Here is a 17,148-nt window from a genome sequence, read left to right on the forward strand (position 1 = left end):
TGAATTAGGAGTTGTTTTATTATTAAAGGAGATTTGTCACAGAGCCTTGAAATATCAAAAACCCATCAGACTCTCTCTATCTCTCTCTCTTTCTCTCTTTCTCTCTCTCTCTCTCTCTCTCTCTCTCTCTCTCTCTCTCTCTCTCTCTCTCTCTCTCTCTCTCTCTCTCCCTCTTTCATTACTCTCTGCCATCTCCATCATAAGTTGTTCGCTCTCAACTACTGCTCTACATGTTTTGCCTCTGTGTTGCCATGGTGTCTACCATGATATCCTGGACTTGCCCTCTGGAACTTTAAGACCACAATTAAATGTTTCCTCTTATAAATTTGTTTGGTCATGATGTCTCTCACAGCATAGAACAGTAACCAAGACATACATACTCCTGTTTATTTTTTGAAACATTCTTTATTTCTTTCATTAAAGTTACCTTTTGTCCATTGAACAGTTTTAAGAATAATGTTAATGGGCCCAAATAAATAGTGCCAATAGGTGTGGCACTCTCAGGAAGTGTGAAATAGTTTCATGAGGTGTGACATTTGTGGAGTTGTTGGGACACTGATGGAGATGTGTCTTTGTTGAGTTGGTGTGATCTTGTTGGAAGAAATGTAACAATGTGGTGGTAGGCTTGGAGGTCTGCTGTCCTTAAGCAATCCCCAGTTTGACACAGTCTCCATATGCTTCCTGTATATCAAGACCTAAAACTCATCTCCTTCTCCAGCACTTTGTCTGTCTGAAGGCTACCATGTTTCCAGCCATGACAATAATGGAGTAAACCTCTGAAAAGAAGTTACAAAGTGTTCAAGATTTACTATGATCCTGGTGACACTTCATGGCAATAAAACCCATACTAATACTCACATAAACACTCAAAAACACATTTGGTGTTTTGTGGGAACAGACTTTTCAGGCCCTCTGCCTACTGCCTGGAAGCTATTCATTTCCAAGCAGCTATCAGATGAAGTTATAGAACTCTCAGCTCCAAATGAACCATGCCTGCCTGGATCCTGACATATTCTTACCTTGATGATAATGGACTGAACTTCTGAACCTGTAAGCCAGCCCCAATTAAATGGTTTTCTAATAAAACATGCATTGATAAGTGTGTCTGTTTACAGCAATATAATCCTAACACACACATGTACATATACACCTAGATATACTGAGTCACAGACACACACACACACATGGAAACATTCACACACACACACACACACACACACACACAGAGACACACACACACATTCATTTACAGGGACTTTAGATTCAGCCAGTACCCATGCAATTTAATTGGGGTGTTGAATACATGTGTTTGTGGAACATGACTATTGCTCTTTCTTTTAGGAGTTATGTGGACAAAATCTGCACACTCACTTCATTCCTCTTCAACATCAGAAATCTCAATTTAAAGAAAGTGAGATAATGAGAAGTAGTTTTAGATACCTCTTTTTTTTTTCCTGTGAGTAGCTTCCACTTCAAATCACCAAAGAAAAATAAACATAACAGGAAAGAAATTCATATTCAAATGCTCTTGACAAGCTCATAATACATTCTCCATAATGAATATAAACTTTTATTTAGAATTCCCAAGGAAATGAGACTTTTGAAAAATCCTTACTTTCAGATAGGCTTTGGTATTTCATTTCCCTGCAAAAGAACACCAATGTAAAAAGACAAAATGTAGATTGCTTTGTGCACAAGTTGAATCAGAAACATTTGATAATGTGCATACAGGGACTCACCACATTTTTACAAACATATATATATATATATATATATAATATATATTGGGAGGGTGAAAGGAGACATCTGGAGAACAATAAGACCCTCATTAGCATTAAACATTCCTGAAGTCAAGTAATAACATCTAACAACATCAATAACAACAACAACAAAAAAACAACAAGAATAGATGTTCATTAGGAAGAATTTTTTAAAATAACCTTCCATTAGCCACATAAAGAGGGGGCATGATCCATCTGCAACACTTTATAGATACTTATTACAATTACCACTAAAATTTTTAAAATAATACGGATTTTTAAAAATGAAATTGAAGTAAAATAGATTTTTCAGCTGTTAAAAGGGGGAAAATGTGTTCTAGAACGAAATAAAGAGTGTAAGATTTTTTAATAAAGAACATCCTTATAACTCATGTGTCAGTAAGTATCAGGATTATAATGCAGTTGATTTTCTCATTGTAGAATAATTTTAATGTGTTTGAATATTTCCAGTTGTAAGAATGGATCTCAGAATTTTCACAGGACAAGAAGAAGACACCAAGTAGTTCCTCACTTTTGTTTCAAAATTCTTAATTCCTTTTTTGCAGAGTCCCAGACATTCCAGGGAAGGGTTTGAAACATCCAACAACTTCTGAGACCATAACCTCAGAGAGAAGCTACCTTTCTCAGTAAATGGAACTAGGAAAGCTGAAAAGATCCATCAAATCGCTTTAGAACAAAAATGGCAGCTGGTTCACAGAACAAGGTATCATTTAGCAACTCAGCCAAGAAATAAGAGGATTTGAAATGATAATAACACAGAGTAATAAAAACCACTATGCAGTTGTAATTTAATTGTATATATATACTTTGGACAGAGAAAGCAATCAAATCTTGAGATCTCTCTGCTCAGCCCAATGAAACTCTGGGTCATGCTGCAGATGTCCCAAGTTCATGGCTCATCACAGATACTGGAAGTCTCTGGGAAACTAGAACTACATCACGTAAGTGCTGTGAGTCCAAAGACATGATTTCAGAAATTGTTCAAGTCCTCATCTTGCTTGAAAAAAAAATCACATAGCACCAGAAGTAATAAGAAGTTCATGGTATCAATGTCAACAGGTAAGCACTACTAACAAATATCTGTTAAGCATTGATTGTTACCAACTCAAATGAGGAGATGATTTTTAAATTTAAATGCAGTTACATTTTAATAATTTGTAGTAATGTTAAGTGTCCAGTGTGAAACTGTGGGTGTAGGGCAAGTTGGTGAAGTGAGAGAGAACATGGACGGCAGAAGGTTCTGTGCTCTGTGAAGGCTGACATGGGAGGAGTGAAGGATAATTACCATGCATACCTGATTGTGCATCTGGCTGTGTAAATCCACTGAAACTACACGGATGGGGGTGAACTAGGGGAAGACAATGGTACCAGATTCTTTGTCTCTGGCATCCCATATTGGGCCTAAAAAACATAGACAGTCTAATGTTTTAGAGCTTTATTTTAGACAGCAAGGAGAAAAAAAAAGAGTAAAAAGATTGTTAGACTTGCTATGGCCAAAAGGAGAGATGGGGAAAGACATAGAAGGAAAGACAGAAAGCAAGTTAGAGAGTAAGAAAGTTGAACGCTTAGAGAAAGAGGTAAAAGTTTACAGAGAGTAAGGATTGTAAAAGTTAGAGAGAGAGAGAGAGAGAGAGAGAGAGAGAGAGAGAGAGAGAGAGAGAGAGAGAGAGAGAGAGAGAGAGAGAGAAAGAATGAGAGACTGATGTAGGGCCAAGTAGCCTCTCATATATTGGGCTTGTTATCTTGCTGTTGCTAGGTAACTAGAAGTTATCTAACCTGAAATCAGAACCTTTGGTCATTTTGTATGTGACTGCTAGCCATTAGCCACTGCAGGGCGGGAGTGCTTGTGGGTATGGTAAATTCACCAGGAGCCAGGGTTCCAGAAATACGGAGGAAATGCCTTCCTTCCCATGTAGGTGAAAATTACGACCCATTAGGTTTCATCAGGTTTAAGGACTTCAGCATGACTGGAGACCAGGCACTTGGTACATAGCACAATGCCCCAAGCTCAATGATCAAATTTAACTCTAGCCTCCAGATTTTGTGGTTTCTCAGGCAGAACACCATCAGAGAGGATGTGAGTTTGAAACTCTGGAGACTCCCACCAGAAGAAATCAAGGCATGGAGGTGGGGTGGGGTAAAATGATCTTAGAAGAAATCTGTAAAACAGTGAAAGGACAATTGAAAAGACATATGGAAAAGACCAGTAACAGGGGATGCCTCAGGAGACCATCCTTGTCTTCATAGCTTGGCAAGACAAAATTCAAATGACCAGTAGTACTGGAGGAGAGTCTGTGAATGCATCAGGGAGGGTAGGGTAAGGGTAGGAGGGAGTGAGGGAGGGTGAGATAGAGAAAAAAGTAGAAGGAGAAAAAGAAAGAGAAGGAGAAGAATATGGAGAGGAAGAGGAGAAGAAGGAAGGGAAGAGGAATAGGTGGAGCAGAACGACAAGGAGAAGGAGAAGGAAGAAGAACAAGAGAAGAGGAAGAGGAAGAGCAAAAGGAAGGAGGAGGACTTGGAGAAGTAGAAAAGGAGAAGGTTAAATAAGGAGGAGAGAAGGAGAGAAGAAGAATGAGAGAAGAAAAAGTCAAAGGCATAGAAGAAGAAGAAGAAGAAGAAGAAGAAGAAGAAGAAGAAGAAGAAGAAGAAGAAGAAGAAGAAGAAGAAGAAAGAAAGAAAGAAAGAAAGAAAGAAAGAAAGAAAGAGAAAGAAAGAAAGAAAGAAAGAAAGAAACAGGAGTAGGAGGAGAAGGCGAAGGAGAAAAGAATAAGGAGGAGAAGGATAAGGCAAAGAAGGAAAAACAATAGAAGAAGAAGGTAAGCAAAGAGAAGAAATGAGTTTAGATGTGAGGCATAGATAGACAGACAGAGACAGAAAGACAGAGAACCTTAGACATACAGAGTGAGACATGCACATAAACATTCACACAGAGACACACAAATAGGCACAGAGACAGAGAAAAATATACATAGAAAGAGAGATATGCACAGAGACATTCACAGAGTTACACACATTCACACAACTTAATTAAGAAGTATTTAGAAAAATATATCTATGAAATCACGAGGATATTAAGTACTAAATTATGTGAGCAATGAGGAGGAATGAAATCCAAACAAATTTTGCAAGTCCTCCAACATTCTCCATGCTTCCACACAGCTTTAGCTGTGGGAGTATCAGTTATAGGGCTGTAACTTTTGTTTTCTTCGTTTATAATTTACTGTGAATCTCCTTTCTCCACCATTCAATATGGTCAGTAGTTTCCATGTGGAAGGACTTTCCAATGCATGGCATCTAGTGAGAAAGAGAAAACAATTTTAAAGAAGAGTCTCTATGCTAGAGCCAACTGTACAAACAATTCGTAGTTATTCTCCAAATGCAGGGCTCAAAGAACACAGAGGCTCCTCTAGCTGCTACACAGATCTTAAGTATGGCCCCACAGCATCACTGGGAACCTATTGACAATTCTCACTCAGGTCATAAAACTATGGAGCATTCCAATTTCTTGAGTTCCAGAAAAAAAGCCATTTGGAAGCTTATCTCCCTAAAATTGAAGATTACACTGAAATTTATGAAAAGTGAGAATAATTTTTAATGTGAAAAATCATTCCACACACACACATTAAAAAAATACATGAAGGCAAAATTGACAGCAATATATTTGACACAACACCCACCCACACACACCTACACACACCCACACAGAGAGAGAGAGAGAGAGAGAGAGAGAGAGAGAGAGAGAGAGAGAGAGAGAGAGAGAGAAAGAGAGAGAAAGAGAGAGAGAGAGAGAGGGAGGGAGGGAGGGAGGGAGGGAGGGAGGGAGGGGGAAGAGGAAGAGGTGGAGAGACAGATGTACACTTACAATACTTATTTTTAAGTCAAGTTGTCAAAACTCCTGACACAATCAATGTTCAGGAAGAGATGTATATGGCAAACACTCACGAGGAACAGACTGTCATGATAAAGAGAACATAGGAGGAAACAACAAGTTCATCTGTGGCATTGAGAGCCTGAATGGGCCCTTCTCACATTTGGTTAGATTTAGAATCCAAGATTTAGTTCAGAACCACCCAGCTCGCTCCTTCTTGCCCCACGGATCTACTTCTCCTAGGGCACAGTCACAAAGGTTCCACAACATTTCTAGACAGTTTTCCCAGTTTTAGACAACTGGGACTGTGGGAGAAATAACCCCCCCCCAATCTTAATTAAACTAAGCCACACAACTGCAAAATATATTTGAAAACAGTTTAAATTCAATTTTGGAAAGCGAACAGAGAGCTCTACTTTGAAATGGACTGAAATAGTCTTTAGGTTCCATTGTGCACCCTAAATGAAATATATTGTAAAAGATTCCGTTTTCTATGTAGCAAGTGAGGGCTGAAAACAACACACTAATGGAGATAAAATGCAAAAAAAAAAAAAACAAAACAAACTGGGAAATATAGTAACAATTCAAACTGACTGTGTGAAAAACGATGTATTTATACACGTTAACTGTCCTATTGACCACAGTGTCATTCATCATTTTATTAGGGGATACAATCTAGTGATTAATCATCAGGGTTTGACAGTAAAATCCTTAGGCTCAATACACCAGACATTAGCTGAAAAATGATTTACAAGAATGTATTGCCCTTTGGTGTCTTCTCTGTGAATCTGTTGTATGGATGCCCTGTCGTTGGTTGTTTTAGTTGTTGGTGTTGTTTTAAAATAGATATATTGAATGCAAAAGCAAGTGGCAGGAGCCCAAAAGGTCCTCTCTCTATCTCCTTCCCAAAACTTTCTAATTTTCCCAATCCCCTCATTCATTCAAAAATTCAGAAGTTCAAAAAATACAGAAACTCATTCATCATCTTTACTTTGTGCTTGCATGCTGGTTGCAATTATCTTGTAAGCATTAAAAATTAGGCTAACATACTGCCTATGTTCAACAGGGTTTCATTGATGTGAAGAGACATCATGACACAGGAAACTCTTATAGGGAAAACTTAATTGAGGTTGTCTTACAGATTCAGAGTGTCAGTACATTATTATCTTGGTAGGAAGCATGGCAGCATCCAGGAAGAGGAGGTGCTGGGGAAGGAAGTAATTGGTCTATATCTTAGTCTGAAGGCAACAATGTGGAAGCTTGTGGCCACAGTTAGCAAGGAAGAGGATCAATTTTTGTCACTGGGCAGAGATTGTGCACTACATAAAAGCAAGCCTACACAATGATACACTTCCTCAAACAAGCCAACACCTTGTAATAGTGCCACATCCCATGGGCAAAAGATATTCTAATCAACACACTGCATCATAGGAAAATGGCAGAGAGAAATAAAGAAAGACACTGCATGATTGCATTCCTCTGGTCACAAGTGCTACATACCTACACGCTTATATGCACACACAAACACACACACACACACACACACACACACACACACACACACACACACACACACACATGCCTATCGGATGTGCATAATAATAATGTGCAGTCTAGGGTCCTGGGCAATTTGATTGGACCAGGCGCTGTGTTCCACCCACCAGAGGTCTTAGGATCCCGTGGAGGATCCTGTGTGGGTCCTTGTGGGTGTCCACAGAATCCCCCGGTCCAGGGACCATGGTGCTCCCTTGATCTACTTCTGTTGTCCAATTGCTCTGGCTAGGATTTCAAGTGATATATTGAATAGATAGGAAGAAAGTGGCAGCCTTGTCTAGTCCCTGATTTTAGTGGGATTGGGTTTAGTTTCTCTCCATTTAGTTTGATGTTGACTACTGTTTTGCTATATACTGCTTTTATTATGTTCAAGTATGGGCCTTGAATTCCTGATCTTTCCATGACTTTTTTCATGAATGGGTGTTGGATTTCGTTAAATGATTTCTCAGCATGTAAGGAGATGATCATGCGGTTTTTGTTTTTCAGTTTGCTTATATAGTGGATTACGTTGATGTGTTTCCTTATATTAATCCATCCCTGCATCCCTGGGATGAAGCGTACTTGATCATTATTGATGATCTTTGTGATATGTTCTGAGATTCAGTTTGCATGGACTTTATTGAATATTTTTTGCATCAATGTTCATAAGGGAAATTGGTCTGAAGTCTTCTATTTTGTTGGGACTTTATATGGTTTAGTTATCAGAGTAATTGTGGTATCTATAGAATGAATTGAATAGGGTACGTTCTGTTTCTATTTTGTGAAATAGTTTGAGAACAGTTGGAATTAGTTCTTTTTTGAAGGTCTGATAGAACTCTGCACTAAACCCATGTGGGTGGTCCTGGGCATTATTTGGTTAGGAGACTATTAGTGACTGCTTCTATTTCTTTAGGGGATATGGGGCTGTTTAGATCTTTAGATTCTTATCTGGATTTAACTTTGGTACCTGATTTCTGTCTACAAAATTGTCCATTTTGTCCAAGTTTTCCAGTTTTTTTAGTATAGCCTTTTGTAGTAGGATGTGATGATGCCTAGGATTTCCTCAGGTTCTGGTCTTATGTCTCACTTTTCATTTATGATTTTGTTAATTAGGATACTATCCCTGTGCCCTCAAGTTCATCTTGCTAAGGGTGTATCTATCTTGATACTACTTTCAAAGAACAGGCTCCTGGTTTGGTTGATACTTTGAATAGTTCTTTTTGTGCCCACTTGGTTGATTCCAGCACTGAGTTTGATTATTTTCTGCTATCTACTCCCCCTTGTAAATTTGCCTCCTTTTGTTCTAGAGCTTTTAGGTGTGCTGTCAAGCTCTTAGTGTGTGCTCTCTCTTGTTTCTTTTTGGTGGCACTCAGAGCTGTTGGTTTTCTTTGTGGGACTACATTCATTGTGTCCCATAAGTTTGGGTATATTGTCCCTTCATTTTCATTAAACTCTAAAAAGTGTTTAATTTCTTTTTTATTTCTTCCTTGACCAAGTTATCATTGAGTAGAGTGTTGTTCAGCTTTCACATGAATGTTGGCTTCCTATTATTTATGTTGTTATTGAAGATCAGCCTTCCTCCATGGTGATGTGATAGAGTGTATGGGATACTTTCAATATTTTTGTTGAGTCCTGTTTTGTGACTGATTATATGGTCTATTGTGGAGACGGTACCATGAGGTGCTGAGAAGAAGTTATATGCTTTTGTTTTAGGGTAAAATGTTCTGTAGATATCTATTAAATCCATTTGTTTCATAAATTCTTTTATCTTCAATGTGTCTCTGTTTAGTTTCTATTTCCCCGATCTCTCTATAGATAAGAGTGGATTGTGAAGTCTCCCTCTATTATGGTGTGCAGTGCAATGAATGATTTGAGGTTTACTAAAGTTTCTTTAATGAATGTGGATGCCATTGCATTTGGAGCATAGATATTCAGAATTGAGGGTTCATCTTGGAAGATTTTGCCTTTCATGATCATTAACTGTCCCTTCTTGTCTTTTTTGATAACTTTGGGTTGGAAATTGATTTTATTCTATATTAGAATGGCTACTCCAGCTTATTTCTTCAGACCATTTGCTAGGAAAATTGTTTTCCAGCCTTTTACTCTGAGGTAGTGTCTGCTTTTGTCCCTGAGGTGGGTTTCTTTTTTTTTTTTTTCTTTTTTTTTTCCATTGTTATTATTTTTTATTTTTTCTCATTTACATTTCCAATGCTATACCAAAAGTCCCCCATATCCACCCACCCCCACTCCCCTGCCCACCCACTCCCCCTTTTTGGCCCTGGTGTTCCCCTGTACTGGGGCATATAAAGTTTGCAAGTCCAATGGGCCTCTCTTTCCAGTGATGTCCGACTAGGCCATCTTTTGATATATATGCAGCTAGAGTCAAGAGCTCCGGGGTACTGGTTAGTTCATAATGTTGTTCCACCTATAGGGTTGCAGATCCCTTTAGCTCCTTGGCTACTTTCTCTAGCTCCTCCATTGGGAGCCCTATGATCCATCCATTAGCTGACTGTGAGCATCCACTTCTGTGTTTGCTAGGCCCCGGCATAGTCTCACAAGAGACAGCTACATCTGGGTCCTTTCAATAAAATCTTGCTAGTGTATGCAATGGTGTCAGCGTTTGGATGCTGATTATGGGGTGGATCCCTGGATATGGCAGTCTCTACATGGTCCATCCTTTCATCTCAGCTCCAAACTTTGTCTCTGTAACTCCTTCCATGGGTGTTTTGTTCCCAAATCTAAGGAGGGGCATAGTGTCCACACTTCAGTCTTTATTCTTCTTGAGTTTCATGTGTTTAGCAAATTATATCTTATATCTTGGGTATCCTAGGTTTGGGGCTAATATCCACTTATCAGTGAGTACATATTGTGTGAGTTTCTTTGTGAATGTGTTACCTCACTCACGATGATGCCCTCCAGGTCCATCCATTTGGCTAGGAATTTCATAAATTCATTCTTTTTAATAGCTGAGTAGTACTCCATTGTGTAGATGTACCACATTTTCTGTATCCATTCCTCTGTTGAGGGGCATCTAGGTTCTTTCCAGCTTCTGGCTATTATAAATAAGGCTGCTATGAACATAGTGGAGCATGTGTCCTTCCTACCAGTTGGGGCATCTTCTGGATATATGCCCAGGAGAGGTATTGCTGGATCCTCCGGTAGTACTATGTCCAGTTTTCTGAGGAACCGCCAGACTGATTTCCAGAGTGGTTGTACAAGCCTGCACTCCTAAAAACAATGGAGGAGTGTTCCTCTTTCTCCACATCCACGCCAGCATCTGCTGTCACCTGAATTTTTGATCTTAGCCATTCTGACTTGTGTGAGGTGGAATCTCAGGGTTGTTTTGATTTGCATTTCCCTGATGATTAAGGATGTTGAACATTTTTTCAAGTGCTTCTCTGCCATTCGGTATTCCTCAGGTGAGAATTCTTTGTTCAGTACTGAGCCCCATTTTTTAATGGGGTTATTTGATTTTCTGAAGTCCACCTTCTTGAGTTCTTTATATATGTTGGATATTAGTCCCCTATCTGATTTAGGATAGGTAAAGATCCTTTCCCAATCTGTTGGTGGTCTTTTTGTCTTATTGACGGTGTCTTTTGCCTTGCAGAAACTTTGGAGTTTCATTAGGTCCCATTTGTCAATTCTCGATCTTACAGCACAAGCCATTGCTGTTCTGTTCAGGAATTTTCCCCCTGTGCCCATATCTTCAAGGCTTTTCCCCACTTTCTCCTCTATAAGTTTCAGTGTCTCTGGTTTTATGTGAAGTTCCTTGATCCACTTAGATTTGACCTTAGTACAAGGAGATAAGTATGGATCGATTCGCATTCTTCTACACGATAACAACCAGTTGTGCCAGCACCAATTGTTGAAAATGCTGTCTTTCTTCCACTGGATGGTTTTAGCTCCCTTGTCGTAGATCAAGTGACCATAGGTGTGTGGGTTCATTTCTGGGTCTTCAATTCTATTCCATTGGTCTACTTGTCTGTCTCTATACCAGTACCATGCAGTTTTTATCACAATTGCTCTGTAGTAAAGCTTTAGGTCTGGCATGGTGATTCCGCCAGAAGTTCTTTTATCCTTGAGAAGACTTTTTGCTATCCTAGGTTTTTTGTTATTCCAGACAAATTTGCAAATTGCTCCTTCCAATTCGTTGAAGAATTGAGTTGGAATTTTGATGGGGATTACATTGAATCTGTAGATTGCTTTTGGCATGATAGCCATTTTTACAATGTTGATCCTGCCAATCCATGAGCATGGGAGATCTTTCCATCTTCTGAGATCTTCCTTAATTTCTTTCTTCAGAGATTTGAAGTTTTTATCATACAGATCTTTCACTTCCTTAGTTAGAGTCACGCCAAGATATTTTATATTATTTGTGACTATTGAGAAGGGTGTTGTTTCCCTAATTTCTTTCTCAGCCTGTTTATTCTTTGTATAGAGAAAGGCCATTGACTTGTTTGAGTTTATTTTATATCCAGCTACTTCACCGAAGCTGTTTATCAGGTTTAGGAGTTCTCTGGTAGAATTTTTAGGGTCACTTATATATACTATCATATCATCTGCAAAAAGTGATATTTTGACTTTCTCTTTTCCAATTTGTATCCCCTTGATCTCCTTTTGTTGTCGAATTGCTCTGGCTAATACTTCAAGTACTATGTTGAAAAGGTAGGGAGAAAGTGGACAGCCTTGTCTAGTCCCTGATTTTAGTGGGATTGCTTCCAGCTTCTTTCCATTTACTTTTATGTTGGCTACTGGTTTGCTGTAGATTGCTTTTATCATGTTTAGGTATGGGCCTTGAATTCCTGGTCTTTCCAGAACTTTTATCATGAATGGGTGTTGGATCTTGTCAAATGCTTTTTCTGCATCTAATGAGATGATCATGTGGTTTTTGTCTTTGAGTTTGTTTATATAATGTATTACATTGATGGATTTTCGTATATTAAACCATCCCTGCATCCCTGGAATAAAACCTACTTGGTCAGGATGGATGATTGCTTTAATGTGTTCTTGGATTCAGTTAGCGAGAATTTTATTGAGGATTTTTGCATCGATATTCATAAGAGAAATTGGTCTGAAGTTCTCTATCTTTGTTGGATCTTTCTGTGGTTTAGGTATCAGAGTAATAGTGGCTTCATAAAATGAGTTGGGTAGAGTAACTTCTACTTCTATTTTTTGAAATATTTTGTGCAGAATTGGAATTAGATCTTCTTTGAAGGTCTGATAGAACTCTGCACTAAACCCATCTGTTCCTGGGCTTTTTTTGGTTGGGAGACTATTAATAACTGCTTCTATTTCTTTAGGTGATATGGGACTGTTTAGATGGTCAACTTGATCCTGATTCAACTTTGGTACCTGGTATCTGTCCAGAAATTTGTCCATTTCGTCCAGGTTTTCCAGTTTTGTTGAGTATAGCCTTTTGTAGAAGGATCTGATGGTGTTTTGGATTTCTTCAGGATCTGTTGTTATGTCTCCCTTTTCAGTTCTGATTTTGTTAATTAGGATTTTGTCCCTGTGCCCTTTAGTAAGTCTAGCTAAGTGTTTATCTATCTTGTTGATTTTCTCAAAGAACCAACTCCTCGTTTGGTTAATTCTTTGAATAGTTCTTCTTGTTTCCACTTGGTTGATTTCACCCCTGAGTTTGATTATTTCCTGCCGTCTACTCCTCTTGGGTGAATTTGCTTCCTTTTTTTCTAGAGCTTTTAGATGTGTTGTCAAGCTGCTAGTATGTGCTCTCTCCCGTTTCTTCATGGAGGCACTCAGAGCTATGAGTTTCCCTCTTAGAAATGCTTTCATTGTGTCCCATAGGTTTTGGTACGTTGTGGCTTCATTTTCATTAAACTCTAAAAAGTCTTTAATTTCTTTCTTTATTCCTTCCTTGACCAAGGTATCATTGAGAAGAGTGTTATTCAGTTTCCACGTGAATGTTGGCTTTCCATTATTTATATTGTTATTGAAGATCAGTCTTAGGCCATGGTGGTCTGATAGGATACATGGGACAATTTCAATATTTTTGTATCTATTGAGGCCTGTTTTGTGACCAATTATATGGTCAATTTTGGAGAAGGTCCCTTGAGGTGCTGAGAAGAAGGTATATCCTTTTGTTTTAGGATAAAATGTTCTGTAGATATCTGTCAGGTCCATTTGTTTCATAACTTCTGTTAGTTTCACTGTGTCCCTGTTTAGTTTCTGTTTCCACGATCTGTCCTTTGAAGAAAGTGGTGTGTTGAAGTCTCCCACTATTATTGTGTGAGGTGCAATGTATGCTTTGAGCTTTACTAAAGTGTCTCTAATGAATGTGGCTGCCCTTGCATTTGGTGCGTAGATATTCAGAATTGAGAGTTCCTCTTGGAGGATTTTACCTTTGATGAGTATGAAGTGTCCCTCCTTGTCTTTTTTGATAACTTTGGGTTGGAAGTCGACTTTATCCGATATTAAAATGGCTACTCCAGCTTGTTTCTTCAGTCCATTTGCTTGGAAATTTGTTTTCCAGCCTTTCACTCTGAGGTAGTGTCTGTCTTTTTCCCTGAGATGGGTTTCCTGTAAGCAGCAGAATGTTGGGTCCTGTTTGTGTAGCCAGTCTGTTAGTCTATGTCTTTTTATTGGGGAATTGAGTCCATTGATATTAAGAGATATTAAGGAAAAGTAATTGTTGCTCCCTTTTATTTTTGTTGTTAGAGTTGGCATTCTGTTCTTGTGGCTGTCTTCTTTTTGGTTTGTTGAATGATTACTTTCTTGGTTGTTCTAGGGCGTGATTTCCGTCCTTGTATTGCTTCTTTTCTGTTATTATCCTTTGAAGGGCTGGATTCGTGGAAAGATATTGTGTGAATTTGGTTTTGTCGTGGAATACTTTGGTTTCTCCATCTATGGTAATTGAGAGTTTGGCCGGGTATAGTAGCCTGGGCTAGCATTTGTGTTCTCTTAGTGTCTGTATAACATCTGTCCAGGCTCTTCTGGCTTTCATAGTCTCTGGTGAAAAGTCTGGTGTAATTCTGATAGGCCTTCCTTTATATGTTACTTGACCTTTCTCCCTTACTGCTTTTAATATTCTATCTTTATTTAGTGCATTTGTTGTTCTGATTATTATGTGTCGGGAGGAATTTCTTTTCTGGTCCAGTCTATTTGGAGTTCTGTAGGCTTCTTGTATGATCATGGGCATCTCTTTTTTTATGTTTGGGAAGTTTTCTTCTATTATTTTGTTGAAGATATTAGCTGGCCCTTTACGTTGAAAATCTTCATTCTCATCAATTCCTATTATCCGTAGGTTTGGTCTTCTCATTGTGTCCTGGATTACCTGGATGTTTTGAGTTAGGATCCTTTTGCACTTTGTATTTTCTTTGACTGTTGTGTCGATGTTCTCTATGGAATCTTCTGCACCTGAGATTCTCTCTTCCATTTCTTGTATTCTGTTGCTGATGCTCGCCTCTATGGTTCCAGATCTCTTTCCTAGGGTTTCTATCTCCAGCGTTGCCTCGCTTTGGGTTTTCTTTATTGTGTCTACTTCCCCTTTTAGTTCTAGTATGGTTTTGTTCATTTCCATCACCTGTTTGGATGTGTTTTCCTGTTTTTCTTTAATGATTTCTACCTGTTTGGCTGTGTTTTCCTGGTTTTCTTTAAGGGCCTGTAACTCTTTAGCAGTGCTCTCCTGTAATTCTTTAAGTGACTTATGAAAGTCCTTCTTGATGTCCTCTATCATCATCATGAGAAATGTTTTTAAATCTGGGTCTAGATTTTCGGTTGTGTTGGGGTGCCCAGGACTAGGTGGGGTGGGAGTGCTGCGTTCTGATGATGGTGAGTGGTCTTGATTTCTGTTAGTAGGATTCTTACGTTTGCCTTTCGCCATCTGGTAATCTCTGAAGCTAGCTGTTTTAGTTGTCACTGTTAAGAGCTTGTTCTTCAGGTGACTCTGTTAGCCTCTATGAGCAGACCTGGAGGGTAGCACTCTCCTTAGTTTCAGTGGGCAGAGTATTCTCTGCAGGCAAGCTCTCTTCTTGCAAGGCAGGTACCCAGATATCTGGTGTTCGAACCAGACTCCTGGCAGAAGTTATGTTCCATTCACTAGAGGTCTTAGGATCACGTGTGGAATCCTGTGTGGGCCCTTGCGGGTGTCAGGCGACTCAGCTGGCAAGGTAGCCCGGGGCTCGAGTGGAGTGAAAGGGGTTTGTGCCCCAGATCAAGCCCGGGTAGCCTACTTCCCTATGTACCGCAGTCTCAAGTTCCGTGCGATTGGATTGGAGCAGGCGCTGTGTTCCACTCACCAGAGGTCTTAGGGTCCCGTGGGGAGTCCCGTGTGGGCCCTTGTGGGTGTTGGGCAAGACTCTGCTGGCAAGGTATCCCGGGGCTCGAGTCTCGAGTCGAGCGGAAGGGCGAGGTGGGTTTCTTTTATGCAGCAAAATGTTGTGTATTGTTTATATAGCCAGTCTGTTAGTCTATTTGTTTTTATTGGTGAATTGATTCCAGATTAAGGCAACTTCAGACCAACTTCTTTTATGCATATCAATGCAAAATACTCAATAAAATTCTCCCCAAACTAAAAGGGCTATTAGGTCCTTTTTCTGATAGTCAAAACTGCAATGAGAACTGCCAGTTTTCCTAGTGTCACTGGCTAATTGCTATTAGATAGTAACTAGGCTTTCTCCTATTCAGAGCACATTCCAAGAGGTTGTATAACAATTAACCAAAGGTCATCAGAAGGGAACTAATGATTTATTATAGGTTCTAGGGTAAAAGATAAAATATTGATTGGGTTTACCTATACAAAACTTCACTAATATCATAATTATGGTTTGATAACTTCAGTGAACCTGTTGATCTGAGACAGTTGATGAACTTTGTAACATGAGGTCATGTATTCTGAAATATTTATAAGTGCTGAGGACAAAGAGACAAGGAAAATCGAGAGAGAAAAAAAATTTTTTTTTTTTGCCTTTCTCCACTTAGACTATTTTTTTTTTTCCTTTTACTCACTTAGAAGAATTTTTCCCTTTCCGCACTTAGGATCTTTCTGCTTTGCCCTTATATAAATTTCATAAAAATATTTTTATAACTTAGTAATAACTTCTATAATCACTTCTCTAAATTCCTTCTCTTCCAGTGACACCTGGCTTGTTGGCTCAAAGTTAGAGCCCAGCAATTCCTGCTGAGCTAGAAAAAAGGCTGCATTGCTTAATCCTCCTCTGTTAGGCTACAGGTGTTAATCACCTAAGCCAGCCTACCCTCAGAAAAACCAAGTACTTTTTAGAAGTTATCATCAGCATTTCAGTACAATTTGAGAGCTAGAAAGCCCTGAGACATTTCGATTTTAAAGCCATTGCCAGGGTCCTACTCTGTGACTCCACTGCTATCCTGGCTCAGAGCAATCCTGGACCTCAAACTCTAGTATAGAGCAGTAGTGATAAAAAAAAAAACCTACATGGTATTGATACAGAGACTGACAGATGGATCAGTGGACTAGAACTGAAGAACCAGAAAGAAAACCACACATTTATAGACACTTGATATTTGGAAAGAAGTTATATATATATATATGATGGAAAAAAGAAAGGATTTTCAATAAATGGTGCTGTTCTAATTTGCAGTCTGTATGTTGAAAAATAAAAATAAATCCGTACTTATCACCTTGCACAAAGCTCATTTTCAAGTTGATCAAGATTATCAACATAAAATAAGATCCACTGAATCTAATAGAAGATAAACTCATTGACACAGAGAGGGAAATGTCCTAAAAACTACTCCCATGGCTCATGCTCTAAGATCATCAATTCATAAATGTGACCTCATGAAACTGGAAAGCTTCTGTAAGCAAACCATATAGGCAATGGTACTAATCATCAACCTATAGACTGGAGAAAAAAATCTCAACTAACCTCACATCTGATAAAGGGCTAATATCCAAAATATATAAAGAACTCAAGAAACGAAATAAACCAATCAAATATGGGGTATATATCTAAATAGAGATTTCAAGAC

The sequence above is a fragment of the Mus musculus genome, chromosome Y (genome assembly GCF_000001635.26).
Source record: "Mus musculus strain C57BL/6J chromosome Y, GRCm38.p6 C57BL/6J".
Classification (NCBI taxonomy): domain Eukaryota; kingdom Metazoa; phylum Chordata; class Mammalia; order Rodentia; family Muridae; genus Mus; species Mus musculus.